Source organism: Dioscorea cayenensis, chromosome 1 (genome assembly GCF_009730915.1).
Source record: "Dioscorea cayenensis subsp. rotundata cultivar TDr96_F1 chromosome 1, TDr96_F1_v2_PseudoChromosome.rev07_lg8_w22 25.fasta, whole genome shotgun sequence".
NCBI lineage: Eukaryota > Viridiplantae > Streptophyta > Magnoliopsida > Dioscoreales > Dioscoreaceae > Dioscorea > Dioscorea cayenensis.
This window is the reverse complement of record NC_052471.1, coordinates 22,141,758-22,150,522: the sequence shown is the minus strand read 5'-3', so window position 1 is coordinate 22,150,522 and position 8,765 is coordinate 22,141,758. Positions and strand designations below refer to the sequence as shown.

The window sequence follows — 8,765 nt, the reverse complement described above, 5'->3', positions numbered from 1 at the left end:
TGGGTAAAAATGGTCTCATAAATGAACAATTTTTTGGTGTTGTTCATGTACAAGATACTACTGCTCAGACATTAAAAGATGCAATATCCAATGTGCTTTGTCATCATGATTTAAATATTCAAAATATTTGAGGACAACAATGTGAGGGGGCTAGTAATATGAGAGGTGAATGGAATAGTTTGCAAGCTTTGATTTGTAATTAATATGCTTATTATGTACATTGCTTTGGACATCATCTCCAACTTGCTCTTATTGCATCATCTTCTGAGATAAAGCTTGTTGATCAATTTTTTTATGAAGTTGGTTTCATTATCATTGTTGTGACTTATTCTGGTAAGCATAATGATAAATTAAGGGATGCTCAAGTTGGTCAAATTTCCAAGATGCATGCCATTAATAAGTTAGAGTCTAGATGCAACCTTAACCAAACATACACATTGTAGTGAGCTAGAAACACTTGTTAGAGTTTACATTTTAAGTCCATTTTCAATTTGGTCAAACTTCTTAATGTAACTAGTCATGTAATTGATAATACTCTTATAGAAGGCAAAACTTCTTCTAAACGTGGTGATGCAGATTATGCATATACATCAATGAAGTATTTCAATTTTGTTTTTGCTTTGCATCCTATTATGAAACTTATAAGAATCACTGAAATACTTTGACAAGTTTTGCACTGTGAGTCTAAAGATAATCTTGAATGCCTTACACCTTATCTCAACTATAAAAGAATTTATAAAAAACCTAAGAGAAACTAGATGGAAAGCCTTTCCATTAAATGTAAAATCTCTTTGTGCTAAGCATGATTACTGACATTCTAGATATAGATACTACTTTTGTTACACAGGAAGGTCGAGCATGAAATCAACCATGTGATTTTTCAATAAGATAGTATTTCTGAGTGGAGTTGTTTTACGCTACAATTGATTACCAATTATTAATTACAGAAACTGAATAGTTGGTTTAATGAAGATACTCTAGAATTGCTTTTTCTTCATTCAATCTCTTGATCCAAGAAATGGCTATAAGACATTTAATATTGACAAGATTTTTACCCTTACAAAGAAGGTATATTCTCAAGATATAATGAGCAATAGATAATTTTGTTAAGAATTGAGTTGCACCATTTTGAAGTTGATCATCTGAAAATTACAAAATTAAAAGATTTATCTACTATTTTGAAGCATGTCAGGCATTGGCAAGGATTAGATATCAAGCATTTATTGTCTGGCTGTTAGATTGATTAGAATTATTCTCACGTTGTTTGTTTCTATAACAACTATAAAGCAATTAATTTTAGCCATGAAGATTGTCAAGACTAGACTTTGGAACAAGATGGAAGACCATTTTTTAAATGATCGCTTGATTGTTTACATTGAAAAAGAAGTTGTCATTAGATTTAGTTTTGAATCTATCTTAGATGATTTCAATAGCATGAAAGAGCATAAAGCACAACTTCAATGAATTAAATAAGCTTTTGTGAAATGGGAATATTGAAATCTTTTTTATTTAGCCCCACTAAAAAATTTTTTTTTTGCTGTCCCTGGATTGACATCAATAGAACACATGAAACAAATGGGTATTAAGAGATTCTGAGTTCATATAATTCAGGGAAAAATGTCGGTCTACTTTCAAGTTTTATATAACCTGCAACTTCTATGTATAATCTTGAGGGAAAAAACCGGGACTAGTTTTATACAACCTGCAACTTCTTACCAAGCCAGAAAAAAAAATAAGCATAATACAGATGGAATCATGTATCCACTCACAACTGATCATTTAGGTAGTGACAAGGTCCCCTTGCGTATATCCCGCAAGTGCACAGGTTTGTCGAAGTAATAATCCCGGATGAGCAGGTATCGAATCCACAGGGAGTAGGGAATAAAAACACTTAATCCGCTTCTTAGCTATGTGAAAAATCAATAGTGGTAAGTGTGACAATAATTTAATTCTCAAAAGTAAAAGCAACAAGTAAGAGAGCACGAGTAAAGGAGGTAAGGCAATCGATAAAGATGGGGTACTCGGATAATGCTCCACCTAGGATAATTGTTTCAAGTGCAAGAACCCTCTATTATGCTTCCTAATCGAAGCAATGGTGAGTCATGGAAATCCTTAATTACATAGTCCCAAATCTAATGTCAACTATGCCTAACTCTATACATGTCCCGGAGGAGTGATTAGATAACCTTTCAACCTCGCACTCAAATAGAGTTGCAAAGAGCTCTAGGGATTCCAAGTGATAAATCTCTTTCTAATTATAGACCTAACCCTTTGGTCTAGGTGGAAGGTCCCTGACCACGATTAAGCCCTAGATACTAAGATCACCTCAACGCTTCACTCCGTTGCACGCGCAACTAAGCCACAGCAGTGGGTCATCAATTAGACCATTCACTCTATTATGGCTGCAAAGAACTCGAGGAACGGAGGTAGAATCTATCACGTCGGAGGGGAAAAAGGACGCTCCTGTACCTCTCGACTCACCCTTTCAACCCTCTTCAACCTAGCTTTGTCTAACGCTCGTGGTGTGTCACTTACTCACAAGGTTACCAACAAGAACTCTCAACACTAGTGTCATTCTAGAGGAAATGTTCATACAATCAAGCATTCAAGGTCGGAACTCACAATAAACACCAATTAATTTAAAGCATAATAAAGAGATTCAAAGAAACGAATACATCCTAGGGTTCACAAATATCCAAATACCCACTAGGGGTTTAGCTCTCCATGGAGCTAAGTACAATGAAAGAAACCCCCTCGACGGTCGTGTCGATGGTCTTGTGGAAAGTCCTCTACTCGTCGTCCAAGGATTCCCTCTTCCGGTATAGGATACGCCTCGACGGAAGCTCCCCTACCAACCTTCTTCCAAAGGAATGACGATGTCGGAGCCATAGAACCTCTCAAAAACCTTAGCCAATACCGCTCAAAACCCTAGCCGAAGCCCTCTCTCAAGTTGGGGAAAAGATGGAGAAAAGAATACTAAAATCAGGGCTGAATCCGCTTTAAATAGGGCTGGAATCGGGCGACCAGACGGGCCTGTGGATTTTTCACACGCTCATGTGGAATTTCCACATGCCCGTGTATAATTTTCACACGCCCGTGTGTATTCTCTGAATTCCTGAATAGCTTCCCGAATCCATGCTTTCATCGGGGTAACGCAAACGGGCACACGTTCACGTCGTGGATCCCTTGCTTCTTTAATGACGGACAAATTGGTGGAGATCTTGTTCTATGTGCATAAATCGGAATGCTCGAGTGTGACTGCCTTTGTGCCCCTCCAAATGGATGTGCTCACTCAAATGCAAGGAGGTTGGCACACACTCTAGCATCTCACACCTGACCTATGTCTTCGTGTTTGAACCTTAGCAAGATTTCCTGCAAAATAGGTGCATTATGATCCACATTGGCCTATTTTCTTCATACTCGGCCTCACAACCCTAAATGCATAAAAGTAACATAAAAACGCACATATTAGTGTAAAAACCCAAGAAGAGTAATGATCAACATAAGGAAAGAATTCTTCGTATTAATATCACACAAGCACTTATCAAACTCCCCCACACTTAAGCTTTTGCTTGTCCTCAAGCAAAAATTAAACATTTTGTGCATAGATGAAGGAAATATTGGAAGTGCTTGGCGTTAGGTTCACCAAAGTGTATAGAGGGAGCATTGTACAAGTAAGGGAAATTTCAACATTAAATACAAAAAAATCAAAGCTCTAGCTAAAAACTTGAATCAAAAAGGACAACAAACCCGGAATCGTGTACGTGTGTGAACTCACTCAAAACAACCCAAGGTATACTCCTCAAAGTTCTAAGTACAAGGGACTTATTTATCTACAAAAGTGACAATAATTTCAAAGATGGTAGTAGCTTCACACAGACTCTAAGGTAGCCCTTTCCAAAGTGGCTGCTAAGGTGGCTTTCACACTTTCAAGGTGGTAGCTCTGTCTACCGGAGTGGTAGCTTGCACTCATCCTATGAGATAGTTCTTTCTCTCATTAGGGCATAGCTAGTATCTGACTTATGAGAGTAGCTACATACTTCATAGGTGGTAGCTCTTTCCACCCGACAAGCACAAATAAACAATAAAACATTTTTTTTTAACACAAGAAACAACTATAACTAGTCCCTTTAACATCGAACATGAGTTTCCAATAGAGTTTAAAGAGTGAGTAGTGCACTGAGTGTAAATCGGGTAAAAATTCCTAGAAATTCAAGCAAGAACTAGAGCATGAAAACATTTAATGTTAAAATTTCTCCTAAACTCAAGAATACAATCATTGTAAGTAAGGTGAACCGCCATTGGCTATGTGAGCATGTACAACAATCAAGAAAAATAAAAAGGATGTGTGCACTATGAAACTCCCCCCCACACTTAAGTTGTACATTGTCCTCAATGTACATATTCAAGTTCACTCAAAGTATATATTAATGAAGAATATACGTGGGAGAAGCAATCAAAATAATACTCCACTAACTCCTAGTGTCGCGTTTGATGGAGCTAAGTCCTTGGGAGTAATGTTTTGACGGGTTGTGAAGCTCACACGGGCAAGTGCGGAAGCACCTTGACCGTTGATAAGTGCTTGTGCCATATGAATGCGAAGTGTTCATTCCTTATGTTGAGCATTACTTTTCTCAGGTTTTTACACTAATATGTGTGTTTTTATGTTACTTTTATGCATTTAGGGTTGTGAGGCCGAGTATGAAGAAAATAGGCCAATGTGGATCATAATGCACCTATTTTGCAGGAAATCTTGCTAAGGTTCAAACACGAAGACATAGGTCAGGTGTGAGATGCTAGAGTGTGTGCCAACCTCCTTGCATTCGAGTGAGCACATCCATTTGGAGGGGCACAAAGGCAATCACACTCGAGCATTCCGATTTATGCACATAAGAATGAGAGCTCCACCAACATGTATATCATTGAAGAAGCAAGTGATTCACGACGTAAATGTGTGCCCATTTGCGTTACCCCGATGAAAATATGGAATTGGGAACTTATTCAGGTCAAAGACTGTAGCAAGACATTGTAGCATGTACTGTAGCAGCACTGTTCACAGCCGGCAGAGAAATCAGAGAAACAGAGAATCCACACGGGCGTGTAAAAATTATCCACGGCCGTGTGGAAATTCAGCACGGGCGCGTGTACCATGCACGCCCGTGGAGTCACCCGATTCTAGCCCTATTTAAAGCCGATTCAGCCCCGATTTTGGTATTCTTTTCTCCATCTTTTCCCCAACTTGAGAGAGGGATTTGGCTAGGGTTTTGAGGGGTATTGGCTAGGATTTTGGAGAGGTTCTATGGCTCCGACATCGTGCGTCATTTGGAAGAAGGTTATTGGGAGAGCTTTCATCGGCATCGATCCGGCGAGCTGTATCCTAGGCCGGACAAAGGATCCCTTGCGACGAGTAGAGGACTCTCCACAAGACCATCGATACGACCATCGAGGGGGTTTCTTTATGGATTCATTGCTTTTACATTCGATTTCTTTGATTATACTTAGCTACGTGGAGAGCTAAACTCCTAGTGGGTACTTGGGTGATTGTGAACCCTAGGATGTATTCGTTTCATTGAACTTCTTTATTATGCTTTCAATAAATTGATGTTTATTGTGAGTTCCAACCTTGAATGCTTGATTGTATGAACATTTCCCCTAGAGTGCCACTAGGGTTAAGAGTTCTTGTTGGTAACCTTGTGAGTGAGTGACACACCGCGAGCGTTAGACAAAGCTAGGTTAGAGAGGGTTGAGAGGGTGAGTCGAGAGATACAGGAGCGTCCCTTTCACCTCTGATGTGATAGATTCTACCTCCGTTCCTCGAGTTCTTTGCGGCCATAATAGAGTGAATGGTCTAAGGGATGAATCTCCGCTGGGGCTTAGTTGCGCGTGCAACGGAGTGAAGCATTGAGGGAATCTTAGTATCTAGGGCTTAATTGTGGTTAGGGACCTTCCGCCTGGACCAAAGGGTTAGGTATATAATTAGGAAAAGATTTATCACCTGGAATCCCTAGAGCTCATTGGAACTTTATTCGAGTGCGAGGTTAAGAGGTTATTTAATCTCTCCTCCGGGACATGAATAGAGTTAGGCATAGTTGACCTTAGATTTGGGACTATGTATGTAAGGATTTCCACGACTCAACATTGCATTGATTAGGAAGCATAATAGAGAGTTCTTGCACTTGAAGTGATTATCCTAGGTGAAGCATCATCCGAGTACCCCATCTTTATCGATTGCCTTACCTCCTCCTTACTTTTGCTCTTTTGCTTGTTGCTTTTAATTGTTGAGAATTGAATCATTGTCACACTTATCATTGTTGATATTCCACATAGCTAAGAATTGAATTAAGTGTCTTTACTCCCTACTCTGTGTGGATTCGATACCCGCTAACCCGGGATTATTACTTCAACAAACCCGTGCACTTGCGGGATATACGCAATGGGATCTTATCAAGTTTTTTGCGCCGTTGCCGGGGAGCTAGGCATTTAGAGATACTTTGCACTTTGTTTTCTTAGCTATTTCACCACACATTCTAATTCATATCTTTTTATTCTATCATCATTCTGAATGTCTTTTTTCTTTCTTTTTGGTGCAGCTCCAGGTTATGACCCAAGGGAATCCATCAATATTGATTGAAGGAGACCCTGAGCTTGAACGTACACTTAGAAGAAAAAGGTTAAGAACCTGTGCAAGAACAGCATAATCCAGCTGATTTGGAAGTAGAAGGATCTAAAAACATGGCAGAACAAAATGAGCAACAACGAACACTATCCGATTATGCCAGACCTTCAGTGTTGGGGACACAATCGAGTATTGTGCATCCCCCAATTATAGCTCAGAACTTCTAGCTAAAGCCGGCATTCATCCATATGCTGCAGCAGTCTGCACAATTCAACGGTTTGGCCAATGAGGATCCAAATAGTCACATAGAGAGCTTCCTCGAGGTGTGCGACATGCTGAAGATAAATGGTGTGATGGATGATGCCATCAAATTGAGAGCCTTCCCATTTTCCTTAAAGGAGAGAGCAAAGCAGTGGCTACACTCATTGCCTAGAGCATCAATCACTACATGGAAGGAGATGGTAGAAGCTTTTCTAGCCTGTTATTTCCCTCCCGGAAAATCAGCAAAGCTTAGGAATGAGATCTCATCCTTTATGCAGTTGGAATTGGAGTCTCTATTTGAGACATGGGAAAGGTTCAAGGAACTCCTGCGACAGTGTCCGCAACACGTATTCCCGGAGTGGATGATTGTTCAAACCTTCTACAATGGTTTGAACCCGAGTGCAAGGCAACTCTTGGATGCCGTGGCAGGAGGTACCTTAGGTAGCAAGACCACCAATGAGGCTCGTCAATAGATTGAGGAAATGGGGTTAAATAACTACCAGTGGAACGCTAGGGAGAAGAAAAAGGTGGGCGGTCTCCATGAAATTGATGCGGTAACTTCATTGGCGGCCCAAGTGGAGAGTTTGAGTAAGAAGCTAGATCTTATAGCTTCGAATAGAGTTAAGGCCATGACCAATTTCACCGGTTGTGGTGGAGGACATGCTTCCTTCGATTGCCCAATCGTCATTGGTGATGTTTCTTCAGTTGAGAACGTTGACTTTGTAGGTAATGGCATGAGACCTCAAGGGAATCCATACAGCAACACCTACAATTCAGGTTGGAAGAATCATCCCAATTTTTCATGTAGTAATCAAGGACCACAAAAGACCATGGGGCCATTGGGTTTCCAACAACAGCAACAAGCCCCTCAAGTGGAAAACAGAATTTCAGGCTTGGAAAACCGAATGACAAATTTGGAGAAGCACTTGGCTAAATTTGTTCAATCGGCAAATACAAGGTTAGAATCAGTCGAGGGTACACTTCGCAATCACACCGCCTCCTTGCACAACCTTGAAAATCAAGTGGGGCAAATTGCGAAGTCTTTCTCCGAAAGACACATGGAAGTTTACCAAGCAACACGGAAACCAATCCTAGAGAACATGTGAAGGCGATCACTTTGACAAGTGGTCGTGAGATTGAAGGGAGGCTTCCGAGTAAAAAGCTGAAAGAACACGCACCCGAGGTTTTAGAGGTTGAGAAGGGAGTATACAAAGAGAAAGAGGTGGCACTCTCACCATTCAAGCCAAGAATCCCTTATCCCTCTAGATTGAAGAATGACCAAGGGGATGCACAGTATAACAAGTTCCTGAGTCTGTTCAAGCAACTCCACATCAATATCCCTTTTGTAGAGGCATTGGATCAAATGCCTAAGTACGCAAAGTTCCTGAAAGACTTATTGACCAACAAGAGGAAATTGGAGGAGAGTGCTTCAGTGGTGCTAGATGCTTCATGCTCGGCGGTGTTGCTAAAGAACATGCCGAACAAGAAGAAAGACCCGGGGAGCTTCATCATTCCGTGTAACATCGGCAACTTAGGTGAGGAAATGGCATTGGCAGATTCAGGGGCAAGTATCAACGTCATGCCATATACGTTTTTCCAAAAGCTAGGCTTAGGAGAGCCTAGGCCTACTCCGATGACTTTACAATTGGCGAACCGAACGGTACGACATCCGAGAGGCATCATTGAAGACGTGCTTGTCAAGGTGGACAAGTAGATTTTTCTGGTTGACTTTGTAGTGCTAGATGTCAATGAGGATGTGGATATACCCTTGATACTTGGGAGACCGTTCTTGCGGACTTCCAAAGCATTGATTGACAAGGACAGCAGAGAGCTCACATTGAGAGTTGGAGATGACAAGCTCACATACCGCCTTGTTGAAGCCATGCAG

General features: G+C 40.7%; 1 non-coding gene across 1 annotated transcript; it reads right to left on the bottom strand.

Moving 5' to 3' along the window:
• Positions 1-7,122: 7,122 nt before the first annotated feature.
• On the bottom strand, positions 7,123-7,229 carry LOC120267090. Its single transcript, XR_005538398.1, has one exon. It is a non-coding gene; the product is annotated as a small nucleolar RNA R71 (small nucleolar RNA).
• Positions 7,230-8,765: the final 1,536 nt, after the last annotated feature.